General features: G+C 38.2%; 1 pseudogene; it reads right to left on the bottom strand.

Annotated features, from left to right (window-relative positions):
- Positions 1 to 5148: 5148 nt before the first annotated feature.
- On the bottom strand, positions 5149 to 11927 carry LOC149226449 (uncharacterized; annotated as a pseudogene).
- Between the last annotated feature and the right edge of the window lie 3089 nt (positions 11928 to 15016).

The raw sequence follows: 15016 nt of genomic DNA, 5'->3' as shown, positions 1-15016 counted from the left end.
AAATAGCCGTAATCTAATAATATCTTCTGTGATACTAGTAGACGAACACCAGAGGTGAAACATCATGACATGGTTCCCTCAGTCTTCGCCCTGATATCCCTTTAACTTTGGAATATCCGAAGGGAGATTTATGGTCACAACTGGCCAATTTTGGCCATGTTCGATCAGGTCATTGGTGAGCTTGCTTAGCTCTGGGATATTTAACGAAGCTAAGAACTGGATCTCTGCATTACCTGCCATTGCAAAATGATTCTAGACAACAATATGCAATGGATTCCTATGTGGGGATGTCACAGGAGGATTATCCTGATGGATATCTCGAGGACTGTTCGGAGGAGAGGTGTGTGTGCTCCCAAAGGGGGTAGCATGCGGGGATCCTTCAGGAGTGGTGAAGGGTGTACTTTGCTGAGGAGGAGTTCCAAGAAAATTTGCACCAATAAAGGAAGATCCAATAATGGTGTTTGAGTGACGTCCTCTCCATCCTGACACACCTCCTGACAATGGGGGGAGGATTAAAAACGCCTAGATCGATAGGGAGCCATGGGGTCCCCTATGGTGTCGATTTAGATTGTGCACTACTTTGTGTTTGGTGAGGGAAGGAGATAAATATCAATGCAATTGGATCACATACATAAATCAAAGCAAAAATATAAATGGTTTATTTCCTTTAATTTAAACTATGTGACCAAGAAAACAAGAAAAAGAGTTTTTGTTTGTTGCGTATGATAAAGAGTCCTATGAAGACCTAATCATCCTGTCCACTCTCAAAGTAACCAGGCCTTGCAGAGATAACCTCTGATGGGTCCTATGGAAACGTCCCAAAAGAATTGACGATGCCTTCCAGCAGTAGGAATCAACAAGGTAATGGTAATGAGGCCTAAGTGCCGCCTGCACCATCATTTATAGGGAAAAGATGCCTTAGATTTGGTCATTAAGTACCTTCATCCCACAGGAGTATTCGAGTCTTTGATTCTTGGTAATTGGTTATTAGTACCGAGCACTAAACGGGTTAGGTATTTCCAAAGAGTACTGCACTTACTAGACCTAAGCCGAACCCCCTCTGAATCGGGTCTCTGCCATGCTTGGGTTTTCTTTTCTGTGGGATGATTGAATGATTTTTAATATCCCTAGAAAGTCAAAAACTATGTTTCAATGGTGAAACATGACCATGGCGGCTTATGGGATGCCTAACCCCAATGGTCCTAACTTGAATTATAAATTTTTTGGTGGCCCTTGTGGGGAAATTTAATTTGTTCAAGTTATGGTTGTTTTTTAAGAGGCTTAATTCACTTATGGAGTGACTTTGTAAGCCAAAATAGACTAAGTAACCAAAGATCCAAAAGATGGATGATCCTTGAGTACAAAGCATATGAAGGCTTAGTGTGTGATGCAAGTGAGCATACAAAGTGTGATAAGATTTGGATATGCGATGATCCTTTTCAATATCCTTCTAATTACACTAAGTGTTGGTTGTTCCTTGCATGGAAAAAATAATTTTGTTTGTGGATTATGGGCCACTTACTTTTTTCCTATTAAACTATGTGGAGTTTAATAAGGGAGATGGAAATTCAAATGTTTTCTAGAAGGTTTTCATATGCAATCCCAGGTTCGTCTAGGAGACGTAAGGGAAGCAAAGATTACTTACTTTCTCTAGTAACATTTGCTCCTAGTCCAAAAAAATGCTTTGGTTAGTAGTAAGATTCATGGATAATGGGCCACTTTCTTCACTAATTAAGGTAATGTGATTTGTAGAAAATTAAGAAAAATAGTTTGAAAACATAAGTGGATTATGGCCACTTACTTTCCTCCCTAATTAAGCTATATGGGTATTTGTTGCAAATACAAAAAAAGTCTAATTTCTTGATGAATTAGGTTTCATTCAAGCAATCGGGGGTATTGAATAGAAAACACAGAATGTAGAGGTGAAGGCAATTCACTAAAGGCTACCAATCACCTGAGAAAACTAAAAAATACAAGACTTTTATTTGCTTTTTGTCTATTGCACGTGTTTTGTAGAAACCGACACGTGCTTTGTTATTTTCGTAGAAACAAAAGTGTGCTCTGTGTCTGTCAGATAAAAAAGGGCGCAGGCGAGAAAATTTGAAAAATTTGCACTTCCACAGGCTCAGAACAGATCTTGGGGCACTGTAAAAAAATCCTGGGAGGTGAGAAGTGCCTTGAAGAATCTTTCTGCAGAGTGGAGGTTCTGCAAACAATCTTTAAATTAATGAAAAGAGATCAGTGTGTTATCCATTCTTGTTGTAGTTTTTTTGGAGCACAAGTGTACCAAAAAACACCCCCTTAGCAGTGGATTGTTTCTTGCAAAGGATCACAGTTAAAATTGGTGTTGTTAGTGGACAAACTTAAATAAACACAACATTGTAAATAGTGGAAACAATGCATACATCAACATGAACTTTAAAAAATAGGTGCATGAACAAAAAATTTCTCAAATGGAGAAAACACATTAATAATATATGGAAAAATCTCCCTTTATTGATTGCTGGTGGTAGAGGTTGAATACAATTAGAATCTCAGACACTTGAAGATATTTCTTTGATCTAGGGAGCTCAAAAATCCTCAACAAGGGGGTTTATTTTACTCACTCTCTTTGCAAGTTTCTCCTCTCTCTCAGATAAGTGTGAAGACTCTCCAAAGGGTGGATTCCTCTTCAATCACTAAGATGTTGGGTTGCTTAGAAGCAATTTGGCCAACATGCTAGTGCTCTTCACTTCCTTGGTTTCAACAATGTAATGGTGGTTTTCTCAAACAACAATTTGGCCAGCATAACAATGTCTCTTATTTTGGCTCTCCCATGGCCTGTTTATATAGAGTTTTTTGAATCCCTCTTCCCTCTCTTGGTACATGTACGATAAAGGCAAATGAGTAAGACAAGAGGATTCCATTGAGGGCTGCATTTCTCCAAGGCGACTCAAATTCAACTGTACTAGGTCGATCTCATATCAAAAAATCGACTGCAAGTGTGTAGAGTGGTCCCAGACCACTGAGTCATCTTTTCTACAACCACATGACTTTTTGAGGATATGCCCCACACGTGCGTTTATTGAAAAAATATACGCGCGACCTTAATTGATTTCCTTTATAAACTTTGGACCTTAGGAGAACTTTTTTTTTTTGAATATTCATAATATATTTGGCTGGAAAAATGTCCACTTATGCATTCTTTTGGACACTTTTAACGTCTTCTGGATTGCACTAGCAGGTGTACGATTTTTCAGTGTTAACACATACCTAGATAAAGCTAAGGCATCACTGATCATTCTGATATTGGGATGGTGAAGCTGAGAGGTCAAACATAACCCGATGCTTATTAAGAACCCATGTTACCCTAGATTGGGAGGTATGTACCATCCACTTACAAGAATTTCATTATGAATCTTAACATTTACAATTTCAATAATAACAATCTTAGTGACCCAAAGAATTCTTGAAATCACCCTTCACAAAAGGAACCAACAAAGCTCCCCGGGTGATGAGAATAAAAGGACAACACACCCTTGCCCCAAAGGGAAAGAAAATCCTAACCCTTCCTTAAAGGAGGATTGATTTGCACATATTGATTATTGAATAATGTCAAGCACCTCTAAACTTAGGGAAACCAATAAATATCTTAAGAACCAACCAATAAACCCAAAATTCAGAAAATATAATTAATCGGTAGTTAAATCAACAAAGAGGAGGTCCATAAGATTACCAAAGGTGGGGATTTGGATGTCCTAATATAGCATGAACATTATCTATTTCGAAATGAAGACCATTTGGATTCAAAGAAGATGCACAAATGCTCTACAACGCTTCTCAAAACGCAAGAAAAAATAACTTTAATGGGTTTAAATTGCAAGGGAGAGGGAAATATATAGGGAGGAAGTGAGATTCTTCCTAATCTAATTGCACAATTTTATCTGTTAAAAAATTGAACGGCTCAAATATACCCTTTGGAGTGGAATTACCATGATAAAACTTTTCTCTGTGTACCAACTGGCTTCGTCTCTTCTAGTATATTCCACAGTTTGCCATAGAAATCTTATTGACAACAATTATTTTGAGAATACAAATAGGTCACTCACACAATAAGATTCATGGAAGTGTGGAGGTCTAAAGAATATGGTGACCTCTCAGGGCATTCCAATGAAGTGTCGTCGCTTCTAGACAAAGCCAATGGAACTGGTGGTTTCTTGCGCATTAGCAGTCACATCAAAGTGGCACCCATTGAGGTCCATTAATTATTATTATATCAAAACATTGGGAATCATATCACTACAATACAAATATGAGTAGTCCAATTCATGTAACCAAATTCCATAATTCACACCATTCAATTGTAATTATATAAACCCACTAATCATTTCTATGATTCATAGTTTCTCTGCCTTTGTATCTTCAATTATTTTCATAAATAACATTGCTCATATGAGTTGCCTATCTAACTATTGTCACATTCTAAATTCATGTGTGTACCTACTACTTTTGAGAATGTATAATTTTCAATGATAGAAATTGAAAAAACTCACTCCTCGTCCTATTTAGAATGATATCTAACTCCCAATTTTGCAAACAAAATACTTTCATACATAACAAAAATGAAATTATTGATAAAAATTAAAACTTTTAACATGACCAGTGTGAAAAATTTAAATGTTACACTATCATGTATGGTGTCTACTAACTGTATAGATTTGTTTCATAATTCTTCTACTCGAACTTTTAGGACCTTACTCTGAACAAAGCTTGGTCAAATAAGACCTTTCAAAACCTTTCTCTATAATGAAGGTAAGACTAGGACCTTACCTGAGCTCTCTGTGGTGACAAAATATTTCATTTCCACTGACTGTATATTCACATTGAAAGTAAGTTACCTAACCAGATCTCATCCAATGAACATGGCCATGGTTCTACATCCAAATACAATCAACTTTTGGCATTGGGTCATGCAATGTCTGCAGATGGTGCCTCCACAAAGACTAATCTATGATATTAGTTTGGAAAAATGCTATTATGCTAAAACAAATACTCTTATGATCTATTCCTGATAAATAACCCTCTTTTATTTTTGTACAAGGAAAATACATAGAATATATATGGAAAGTTTCACCATTTACAATGAGACATTATCTTCTTCTCCAACTGTCAGTTTGAAAGCATTTTTTGCTTCTCTTGCAATTGACCTAGCAAGTTTAGATCAAAATAACCTTTATTTGCCCATCCTTTCATGCCCCCTTTGCAGTTGGGGCCTTATTTTCTCATACAAGGAATAAGCCTTTGACCCTAGCTTCTCTGGAGGATAAGGCTTGGCCAGAGCCCTCATTGCCTTTGTTCCACGAATCTACATTTTATCAGTTTTTATAGCCTGACAAAAGACGAGGCCAAATCCAATTTGAGAAAACATAGAGGTTGAGACCGCATTAAATAAGGAGAAAAAGAGAGAGGGGCAAACCATTACATTTTGGGTTTAATTTTATGCCGTCTTATTCAAACTGTTGAAAGTACACATAGCCCTCACAAAATAGATAAAGCGCAAATGATGAAGACAAATAGGAGAACAAATTAAACCCAAAATATCAATACCTCCCCTTATAATCACTGGACTAAATTCAAACAACCCTAGAGGGGAATAAATAGTCCATGCATTAATTTACTTATCAAACAAAGAAGAAAGGAGAACTAAAACTTGATCATAGTAAGGCCCAAATGCTTTGCGAAGGTACAATTCTACAAAAGTCAAAGGTATAGGCTTGTTATTCTATAGAGCAAGGTGGGTCCCTTCTTTAGTGGTGTATCCAACAATATTCATGCCAAAGACATCAAATTTTGATTTCTTCTTTCACAGTTGTTTCATCTTTCGCTTCCTGTCCTTACCATCATAGACATCGAGTCTCCATCCTTTGGAATGAGCTAGCATTCCAGCAATGGCCTTCCCAAAGCTAAGCCCTTCTTCATATGAATAACCCTCTGTTTCTACCACCACATGATCTAAGTGGATATCGGTGGCCACCCACATATTCCACTTGGACCTGCACTATAGTTTCTTTCAGTTTTTCAGTTTCCTTAATTGTAGCACAATTTACTATTTTTGGCAGTTTTTCGGGTCCTGAATTTCCGGAGCCATTTTGAGGCCCTAAACAATGTTTTTTTCTTGGAAAATGGGAAAACATGGGAATTTGTTTGATGTTTGCAGTTGAAAGTTGCAGTCCTTAGTAGATCTTTCTAACAAGGTATTGTGCACGTCAAACAAAGATCGTATGCCAAAGTTATGACCCTGAGAATTTGATGTACCAATTTAGCCAAACAGGGCCCATAGTTTTTGCGCTTTATCTTGTAGGGTTACGATTTTGGATGTTTAGGGTTTTCCATTGTTTCTCAATAATAAATATGCCTTTGATCCTCATTGTAACATAGATTAGAGGCATGTAACCGCCACATCTCTTCTCAGAGATAAGCTGCCATCACTCGAGCTAGTTTATTTCCATTCTATTTGTAAGCATATTTCAGTTCTTTGATATTAAGAAAATGAAGTATTATTTCTGCTGCATCTCTGTATTTGTGATTATATATGTGTTTTTTTGCATTCATGTTTAAGTTCGGATCAATGGTATTAAAGCGGTCTGATATTTGCCTATTTTTCTTTACGTGTCCCCAACAAGGTCCAGGTATAAGGAGTTAGGGCTCAATCTGGTTGAATCCTTGCAAGACCAGCCCTACAAACCTTGTCAATATCCCATGGTGGAAGAAAAGAAAGATGAGGGATCAAGAGATCTTTTCAAAATATTGATCAAAGAAGCCCTCGAACGACAAAGGAATGCGATGATGGACAATTTAGCCCAGATCCTTCAGTGACTACCCACAGGCGACGCATCTTCTTCCGACAACCACTTTGGGAGTTCCACTCCCTTTAAGGTACAAGTTAAATTTGACATCCACCTATTTGAATGTCAGATAGATGTAGATGTCGTAGATAAATGGTTAAATATACTAGAAATATATTTCTCGGTTCATGACTTTTCCAACTGGGGAAAGATTACTTTTACACTCCTTAAAGTCGCCCCCCATGTCAAGGATTGGTGGGAAACCTACTGCGAGAAGAGGGATGAGAGTGAACCCTCACTATTCTCAGCTGCACCCATCTGGAATTATTTTATGACATGCCATCAAGGAGCAGTAGTACCCTATTAGGAGCTATGAAGATAAATACATAAAGTGGACCATGCTGTGATACAGAAGGGACCAATATGTGCCAGAGTTTACAAATATTTTCCATACCCTTAGCATGAAGTTGGCTATCAAGGATTCTGAGCAGAATTGGTACTCAAGTTCTACGACTGTCTACACAAGTACATCCAGGACGAGATGGAATTCCTAGAAATCTCCTTGCTCGATGCTATCTATCGATACACTGTTAAGATCGAATAACAATTTAAACAGAAGAAGCGAGACTTTGGATCTGTGAATCTGAAGTAAGGGAAAGGTGCCCCCAAGCCACAAAACAAAGGACAAATCCAAGGTGGGGCGACCCAGGACAACTTTTCGAAGCCGAAAGAAAATAACAACACCACGAAGACAAATAAGGATACGGGGAAATGGTGTGAATTACATAAGAGCCCCACTCACAACACAAGTGAGTGTCGAGCCAAGTAGTCACTGGTGGCCGAGCTAAAGGCTTCTGAATCAGATGCATGTTCCAACTTAGAGTTAGAACCCAACAAGGGGAATGACAAGTGGAACCAAATCATTGATGCAAAGCCTAGTGCCAATGTTTCCACCACCAAGATCCAAAAGAATGAGCTCGAAGATCCATATGGGGGGGAGTGCCTCTTCCACTCCCAGATGTGGGTGAAGGGTTCCTCGCTGCAATTCATTATCGACATATAGAGACTAGAGACAGAAGAACCTCATTTCAGCAGAAGTTATAAAGCAGCTAAGTCTATCGACCAAAAAATGCCCATATATGTACACCATCGAGTGGCTTCACCAAGGGCGAGATCTCCGTGTCAGCCACCAATGTCGCCTTCCCTACAACGTCAAGTCCTTCATAGATGAGGTACTGTGTGATGTTTCTCCTATTGAAGTTTTTGATGTATTATTAGGAAAACCATATTTATGGAAGAAACATGATGTGTATGAGTCTAGGCCTCGCACTGCTATTATTACTTTGGGAAATAAGTTATACAAGATATGGGAGGTAGCACCACATACCACCATCTCTTTGATCACTACAAAGCAATGCAGTAAGATCATTTCCCAGACAGGGATTTTTTTTTCCTTATGATCCAGCTTGAGGGTAAGAAGAAGATTATGGTCACGACCTCTAGACATGGCTCCTCTACACGATAACAACTGATGGAAAAGGCCGTAGAGGAGTATAGGCACATCTTCACCTCACCCACATGGGTACCTCTACACTGTCAGGCCAAGCACTCCATTGATCTGGCCCCAGGTGAACCACTGCCCAATGGATCGATCTATCGACGCTCTATTCCAGAGAATAATTAAATCAAGAGGCATATTCAGGAGTTATTGCAGAAAGGGAACATTGGGCCAAGTTCATCACTGTATAGGAGCTTGATCATTTTGCTACAGAAGAAGATGGGACCTGGAGACTTTGTATTGACTATTGGACGCTGAACAAGATCACTGTCTAGAATAGGTATCTGATCCCATGGATTGATGACCTTATCAACCAAATCAAGGGGGGAAAATATTTCAGAAAGATTGACTTGAAGTTTGGGTATCACCAGGTACCAATCAAACCCTCTGATGTGTGGAAAACTACCTTCAAATCCAAGGAGGGCCTTTTCGAATGACTGACCATGACTTTCGGGTTGAGGAATTCCCTTGCAACCTTCATGAGGTTGATGGAGACATCTTGCAACCCTTCACCAACTCATTCGTGGTAGTGTATTCGGATGACATCTTGATCATCATCCAAAGTTGGTAAGAGCACCTCTGCCATATTCGACAAGTCCTCCAAACTCTGCGACAACACAAGTTGTGTGCCAATTTGGAGAAATGCACTTTTGGTATGACCCAGGTTCAATATCTAGGATACATCATTGTTGAGAGGGGTGTGCATGTGGACCTAGCTAATATTCAAGTCATTCAAGATTGACCAGCCCCAAACACTCTAATGGAGCTCTGCAACTTTCTGGGTCTTGCCAACTTCTACCGCAGGTTCGTGTTGGGGTTCTCTCATATCACTTGGTCTTTAAGTAAAGTCACCAAGGGCAGAGCGAAAGAAAAATTCTTTTATTATGAATACCAAAAGAAGGCATTTTTTGAGTTTAAGCATCGCCTCTACTTTGCATTAGTGCTCACATTACCAGACATACAACAACTATTGAGATTGAGACAGATGCCTTTGACTATGCTATTTGTGCAATGCTTACTCAGCAGGGGCATCTAATGGCATATCACAGTGAGATGCTTTAGAAAACAGTCTAAGAGTATCCCACCTATGACAAATAGATGTATTACATTATGCAGGCATGTCGACAATAGAAGAATTACATTCTCGGGAAGGAAACGGTCATCCACACAGACCATTGATCCCTGCAATTCATACAAACACGAGAGAAGTTACATAACAATTTCCATCATAAATGGTCCACATACCTGCAAAAGTTCCATTTGAAAATTAAGCACAAGAAGGTCAACACCACTAATGTTGCAGACTACCTCAGCTGATCGCTGGTCATGGCCCTGACCATTGTGCTAGACTCTTGTGAGCACAAGACTTCAGGGTCACAACATCTATACAAGAGTGATTCAGAATTCAACAACACATACCATACACTCTTGGAAGGAAAGAGAATTCCAAATTTTCACCTCGAGGATACAATCTTATGTTACCTGGGACACCTCTGTGATCCTTCAAGGGAGCGTGTCAAGATGATTTGGGAGGCACACTATAGTTGGGTCACTAGACACTTCGAAGTATAGAAAACAGTGGCAGTGTTGCAGAAGTATTTTTATTGGCTGAACCTTCAATAGGATGTTGGGAAGTACATTAGATCCTGCATTCCCAGTGCCATTGCCAAATCGACCATAAAAAACCAAGGCCTATATACTCCTTTTACTACTCCTAGTCAATCTTGGGAATCCATCTCCATGGATTACATGTCGGGTCTGCCTTCTACTAAGCATGGCAACGACTGTGTTTTCGTGGTCGTCGATAGATTCCCTAAGATGGCCATTCTAGCAGCCTACAAGAAGAGTATCATAAAATAAGTGACTACTAAGCTCTTCTTTGAACGCATGTGGGTACACTTTGGGATCCCACAATCCATTATCTCAGATTGGGAGAACAGGTTTCTAAGTACATTTTGGTCAAGTATTTGGTCGATGTTGGATACCAAGCTCACTAAGTCCACGAATTTCCACCCCCAAACTAATGGCCAAAAATAGGTCATTAATAGGATGATCGTACACATTATGCGCATGCAACACTCACAGAATCCACGCACATGGGATGAAATCCTCCCTTATGTCCCATTGATGTGGTCGTAACATTTGCAACTACTTAGGCAGAATCGACTCATGTTTAGTCTGAAGCTAACAGGGCTAACAACTTCATTGAGTGCATTCAACACATCCACTAGTAGGTTACCATGACATATTGGATAGAGTGAATGCTAAGTAAAAGCAGCGTCATGATCAACATTGAATGCCACACAAGTTCTAGGTGGGCGACAAAGCTTGGTTACATTTGTAGAAGGATCACCTCACTGGGCCCCACCGCAAGCTTCGCTTGCTCTGATATGGGCCTTACACCATCACTAAGGTTGTAGGGAAAAATTCTTTTGAGTTCAACATTCCACCATTCCTTGACCTACACCCAGTGTTCAATGTGGACCGCCTTCGACCATACTTTCCACCATTATTTGACACATCAAACATTCTAGAACAACTCACACCAACAAAGTTAAACCCAGACTGCATGGAACATGCCACAAATGATTGGATCATGGACACACAGATCAAGAACACTTGCTAACATAATATCCAATTGTATAAGGTTGTCAAAGTTGTTCAACTTCTGTACCAAGGCAAGTGGCTCACCAGGGACCAAGTTCAACAAAAGTTTCCCCATCTCATGGAGGCACTCAACGCAATGGGGACCATTGCTTCCTAAGGGGGAAGGAATGATCCACGTGGATATTGGTGGCCACCTGCCTATTCCACTTGGACCCCCACCACTGTTTCTTTCAATTTTTCAGTTTCCTTAATTGTAGCACAATTTACTATTTTTCGCAGTTTTTCGGGGTGTGAACTTCTGGAGCCGTTTTGAGGCACTAAACAATTTTTTTTTGGAAAACATGAAAATGTTTATCTTTTTCTTATTTTTTTATTCCTTAGATAGATCTTTCTAATGAGGTATTGTGTGCATAAACATAGATCGTCTGCTAAAGTTACGACCCCAGGAAGTTGATGTACCAATTTACCCAAACGGGGCCCACAGTTTTGGCACCTCATCTCCTAGGGTTAGGTTTTTGGATGCTTAGGGTTTTCCATTGTTTCTAAATAATAAATATGTCTTTGAGCTTCATTTTAACATAGTTTAGAGGCATGTAGCCGCCACATCTCTTCTCGGAGATAAGCTACCATTGCCCGAGCTAGTTTATTTCCATTCGGTTTGTAAGCATATTTCAGTTCTTTGATATTAATGAAATGAAGCGTTATTTCTACTACATTTCTATATTTGAGGTTATATCTGTATTTGGTTTTGTTCTTCTTTAATTTCGAATCACCATCACCACCCACAGTGTAAGCACAGGCGCTCCATTTATCTGTATTCTCTCCACTACATCTTATTCCTTTTTTGTTTCAATGGGATCACTCACGCTCTCATTTTCCACCTGTTTCTCTGCATCCTCCCTGATTTTCCTTTTTCTTCCTCCACCTCTACTTGTCATTGTGATAAGAAAGAAGAAGAAAGAGATGTTTTCTCTTCACACCTTCGAATAATCCCCACAAGTTTCAATTTTTTTCTGAGGCCAAAGAACAAAGGATATTTCAAGCTGTAAGAAAATTGGGAGAATTATTTATACACTTGTCCCAACAAATATTGAAAGAGAGCGTAAGTGGGAAAGTAACAAAAAGATTGGTTAAAAAATAATGAGTGGTCAAAAGTAGCCCACCGAAGTCACAAGTTATATTACTAGAAATTAACAAACCAATGAGAATTTGTCGTAAACGAGCACTTTGACTTTTTGAAACCACTAGAGGTGGAGAGGGGAAGCATGACGGAAGACCCCATGGAAGGGTAGTTTCTAGGGCTGATGCCTGGTATCATCAGATAAGTCTTCACCACCACGTTATTCTTGTAGTCCAGAAGAATGGAGTCTCGGTTCACGAATATGAACAAGTTCTCGTCCAAGCACATGTTCTCCACTTGCGCACTAGTTCTGCCTTCTTAGAGTTTAATGGGGGGGCGAAACTGTTGAGATTTGCAACACCTGTTGAGGAAAAAGAATCTCAACAGCGTCACCAAAAAGAACCTCATAATATAATTCCTATCAACATAATTAGCTAGGAGAAATGTGAAAACATGAATTTTATTAGCTATCTCACGATAAGTATGTGGGAAAAATAATATTTCTTGAGTTTTTCACTAAGAAATAATCAAATATATTATTTATCAAAAGTTTAAATTTGATATAGTACGCTTGTTGTATGATTTAATTCATCTTTATTATTAAATAAATTTAAATTTAAACTAGTACAATAGCAAATAAAGAACCAAAATAACACCAAATGTTATATCTTTATTACTACAAAAAAGTTCACTTGCCTCTTTAAGGGAGAATTTCCAATAGAGCAGATCCCCAACTACAAGTAACTTCACAAACCATATTTTACATTTCTTGATTCACAAACCATATTTTACATTTCTTGATCCTCATAAAAAAATATGACTTAAGTTTTTTAAATTTAACAATAGATTGAATTTTATAAACCAATATAGATCCATCTTAATGACCGATCTAACAAGAGTCGAGAGGGATCAAATCTCATTATATGAAAATCTCTTTTTAGAATGTAAAACTTAAAAAAATGTAGATGTCAAAATATTTAATCTCCTTTAGTGACTGATAAATCTATGAGTAAAATGGATTTGTAGCACTAGTTTTCTATCTCTATATATAGATCGACCATAGTGTAATTTTTCATTGGTTAAATTGTATTTTTGAATAATTTATTATTATTAATATTTTATATTAAAAATTGAATGAGTTACACATTTTCATCTTATTAAGAATTAACTAAATAATTTTACCTTTAATTATTTTTTCCTTGTGAGCATTGAAATATTTTACTAATTAGGTTAGAATGAATATGAATGGACTATGTGAGTAATAGAAAAATATTTATCATAATTTTACAATTATATTTTCAAAGATACTAACTATGTAATTTATGAAAATATCTTTGCATTCTTTTTAAAGTAAGTCGTTTTGCACGCAATTTCATATATAAAATTTTGATATAAGTTCACCAATACATAATCTATAATAATATTATTTCATAAAAATAAATTTCATGAGGATAACCATCTAAAAAAATAAACATCATCTAAGATACACATTCAAGTTCACTACCATCATCTAATAATTATACACATATAAACGTCATCAGCTAGCACACAAATCTAGTAATCTAACAGGGCATCATCATCATGACCACATCTAACAAAACACAAACATTGTAATCTAACATCATCACCACACACATACTCAAACTAATATACTTCTCATGTCAAATAACTTCTATCACATACACATATATCTGCAAGCATATTAAATGAACATATTTAACATGACCTAATGATATACACATCAGCACCAACATATAAATTAAGTACATAAATATGAACAGAAAAAATGCACCCCTATATAAATATATATATACACACACACAAGTCAGATAACTACATTAAGTCAAATAACTGCTATCAAATATTTGATACAACAAACGTAGTAGTGGCAGCCTGGTCTGCAGCAGAAGACGATGGATGGTCAAGTACTACCTCAACTGTCGAACTTTGAGGTGGAGGAGGAGGTGGCTGGTCTACTCTCTCAGGAGAAACATGAGGCACATCCTCTAGCTCTAGTATGTGATCATTAGGTGAATGATGAGGAGGTGTACTACTAGAAGGATCATCGACACCCTAACCATGATCTGATGGGGTAGTACTACCAGAAGCATGATCACCACCCTCATCATCATGATATGATGGGGTAGCACTGTGTGAAGGCTCATCTGACGTGTTTGGAACTGCATGCCCTTCATCCTTCCTCACTGCTAGTACCCTGCTAGCTCTGATGATATGACGCATAAGAGTCATCATCTCGTGTAGACAGTCCCTCAAGAGATCCACGAACCTAGGATCTACACTAATGTCTCGAGCCCTCGCAGGGTAGACTCCCTCCTCAACCAAAACTCTAGAAAAATTGTCACAGTAGTCCATCCTAAATCTTAGACAAGCCTTACAAGCTCGGATGCCCATGCCCCCCTGAGGATGTGCCTCACCCTCTTGGGCCTCGCTCATCTCCTCATTTGCTCCCTCTAGTGGGGTGGGATGCATGTCCCCAAGGAATGTGTCGATGCTTACCAAATAAGTACACAACAATAATTAGACAATTTCATTAAACAATTTAATAAAACAAGTTAAATAACGTGCTAGAATAAATTTTATTCTAATTAATTAAGACAATAAAATGAAAATATATTAATTTAAAGAAAACACTGATATTACTTCTATCATCTGCAAGCTCATCCAGTGTGAAGAGGATGTCGGGACACTGTCTCCAATCAATACTTGCATATGGAAATGACAACAAGATAAATGCGTGGTCATCCTCACTGGCTAGTAGCGCAAGTACTTGGGCAAAAATTCTAGTTGGATACTCCAAGATGCCCCTCTTGGGCATCATCTAGCCCCACATGTGCATCTGCACCTTAGCCATGATGCTAGGAGGACGACGGTCAAATGTAGGCTTCA

The sequence above is a fragment of the Pinus tabuliformis genome, chromosome J (genome assembly GCF_031772625.1).
Source record: "Pinus tabuliformis cultivar Carrire ecotype Pingquan chromosome J, CPIR1, whole genome shotgun sequence".
Taxonomy (NCBI): Eukaryota; Viridiplantae; Streptophyta; class Pinopsida; order Pinales; family Pinaceae; genus Pinus; species Pinus tabuliformis.
This window is presented reverse-complemented; position numbering and strand designations above follow the sequence as displayed.